This window comes from Styela clava, unplaced genomic scaffold, assembly GCF_964204865.1.
Source record: "Styela clava unplaced genomic scaffold, kaStyClav1.hap1.2 HAP1_SCAFFOLD_245, whole genome shotgun sequence".
Classification (NCBI taxonomy): domain Eukaryota; kingdom Metazoa; phylum Chordata; class Ascidiacea; order Stolidobranchia; family Styelidae; genus Styela; species Styela clava.
Genome location: NW_027556625.1, coordinates 20001 through 22500, shown reverse-complemented (window position 1 = coordinate 22500; position 2500 = coordinate 20001). Strand labels below are relative to the sequence as shown.

The following is a 2500-nucleotide window of genomic DNA, read 5'->3' as shown; positions in this document are numbered from 1 at the left end:
ACGACAAGCCAGCCGAACGGCGACGGCCGCACACAGAGAGCGCGCGGCATCCTTTCCTCGATCCGCCGCCGGGCCGCACCGCCCGCGCGCTGTAACACCCCCGCCGGAGCGGAGGCCACCTTCGCGCGGGGACTTAGACCGACGGCAAACCGGTCGTGACCCGCGCCGGTCGCTAGTGCGCTGAGACGGTGCGCGAGCCGACTCGGCAGCGGCGCCTTAAGCGTCCGCGAACCGAGACGGCGCGCCCCCGCACCCAACTGAAAGCGAGCCGGCGACCTGACGGGCCCTCCCGTTTGCCTCTCAACGGTTTCACGTACTCTTGAACTCTCTCTTCAAAGTGCTTTTCAACTTTCCCTCACGGTACTTGTCCGCTATCGGTCTCGCGACCGTATTTAGTCTTAGGTGGAGTTTACCACCCGCTTTGGGCTGCATTCCCAAACAACCCGACTCCGAGAAGACCCGAAGCGGCCAAGGCAAGCGCCCCTATGGGCCTAACACCCGCCGTGGGACGAGGCCTCGATCAGAAGGACACCGGCGCTCGCCGTCAGCCGCACTGGGACTTCCGTACGTCACAACTCGGCGCGCTCGAAAAGCGCGCAGATTCGACGCTGGACTCTTCCCGGTTCACTCGCCGTTACTCAGGGAATCCCTGTTGGTTTCTTTTCCTCCGCTTAATAATATGCTTAAATTCAGCGGGTGCTCTCGCCTGAACTCAGGTCGTATGTGTCAAGCGGGCCGTTTCTTACACGGCCCGCTGGCATCGCAAGTCGTCGCCGCCGGCGCCGACCGAGCGCGTACCGTCGCCGCCTTGGCCCACGGTCGGTCTTGATCTCGTGACCGGACCGACCGACCTGGACCCGCCCCTCGAACGTAGTTGAACACGTCGAGGGGCCGGCGGTGTACGGGACACGCGGTCGCGCCGAGAAAGCTCGGCGACCGCTTCAACTTGGGGCGACGCCCGGCCGTCTTCGCAGAGGCCAGGCGACGGCCCTCGGGTGAGGACGAACGCGACCCTGAGGCAGACGCGGTCCCGGGATTGACCCGAGACCGCAATTCGCGTTCAGAAGGTCGACGTTCAATGTGTTCTGCAATTCACATTACTTCTCGCACTTGGCTGCGTCCTTCATCGACTCGCGAGCCGAGTGATCCACCGTTAAGAGTCGTCCTCGACGTTTCGCCCGGCGCCGAAGCGCGCGGACGTCACACTGTGGGATCGACCACAAAACCACCACCGACAACAACTGCACAAAAACACCAACAAACGGCGCCGAGCGACCGCCGGGCTGGGCCGGCGGCACATCGAGCGCGGTGCCCAGAAGCCACCATCGCACTCGGCTGCCTTGCTATGCCAACGTGTTACGCGTGTCGCACGGGGCGGAACCCCGATTGACGGCCGCCCTCTCGGCGGCACCCAAAGACAATTCAGTGCGCGGTCGGCCGGGGCCTACCACCACCTTCGGTAATGATCCTTCCGCAGGTTCACCTACGGAAACCTTGTTACGACTTTTACTTCCTCTAAATGATCAAGTTTGATCGTCTTCTCGACACGCCGACGCGGCCGTTGCCAGCCGCGACGGGGCCGATCCAAGGATCTCACTAAACCATTCAATCGGTAGTAGCGACGGGCGGTGTGTACAAAGGGCAGGGACGTAATCAACGCAAGTTGATGACTTGCGCTTACTGGGAATTCCTCGTTCAAGGGAAACAATTGCAAGTCCCTATCCCAATCACGAATGAGGTTCAACGGGTTACCCGGACCTTTCGGCCTAGGTTAGACACTCGCTGCTTCACTCAGTGTAGCGCGCGTGCGGCCCCGGACATCTAAGGGCATCACAGACCTGTTATTGCTCAATCTCGTGTGGCTAAACGCCACTAGTCCCTCTAAGAAGTTAGACGCCGACCGAGAAGGTCGCGTAACTATTTAGCATGCCAGAGTCTCGTTCGTTATCGGAATTAACCAGACAAATCGCTCCACCAACTAAGAACGGCCATGCACCACCACCCACAGAATCAAGAAAGAGCTCTCAATCTGTCAATCCTACCTGTGTCCGGGCCGGGTGAGTTTCCCCGTGTTGAGTCAAATTAAGCCGCAGGCTCCACTCCTGGTGGTGCCCTTCCGTCAATTCCTTTAAGTTTCAGCTTTGCAACCATACTTCCCCCGGAACCCAAAGACTTTGGTTTCCCGGAAGCTGCCGGAAAGGTCGTCATGGTAACGCCTCCCGATCGCTAGTTGGCATCGTTTATAGTCAGAACTAGGACGGTATCTGATCGTCTTCGAACCTCTGACTTTCGCTCTTGATTAAAGAAAACATTCTTGGCGAATGCTTTCGCAGTAGTTCGTCTTCCGCCGATCCAAGAATTTCACCTCTAACGGCAGAGTACGGACGCCCCCGTCTGTCCCTCTTAATCATTACCTCGTGCTCCGAAAACCAACAAAATAGAACCGAGGTCCTATTCCATTATTCCATGCAACACTATGCAGGCGAACAGCCTGCTTTGA

At 58.9% G+C, this 2500-nt stretch overlaps 2 non-coding genes and 1 pseudogene across 2 annotated transcripts in view; all 3 read right to left on the bottom strand.

Annotated features, from left to right (window-relative positions):
* LOC144419275 (large subunit ribosomal RNA) overlaps positions 1-720 on the bottom strand; it is a 3695-nt pseudogene extending 2975 nt beyond the window's left edge.
* Positions 721-1008: 288 nt separating this feature from the next.
* Positions 1009-1162, bottom strand: LOC144419277 (5.8S ribosomal RNA). Its single transcript, XR_013473956.1, has one exon. It is a non-coding gene; the product is annotated as a 5.8S ribosomal RNA (ribosomal RNA).
* A 298-nt stretch (positions 1163-1460) lies between these two features.
* The window catches only part of LOC144419272 (small subunit ribosomal RNA), a 1810-nt gene continuing 770 nt past the window's right edge, over positions 1461-2500 (bottom strand). Inside the window, exon 1 of the ribosomal RNA XR_013473954.1 lies at positions 1461-2500. This exon is cut by the window's right edge and continues 770 nt beyond it. This is a non-coding gene — a ribosomal RNA (small subunit ribosomal RNA).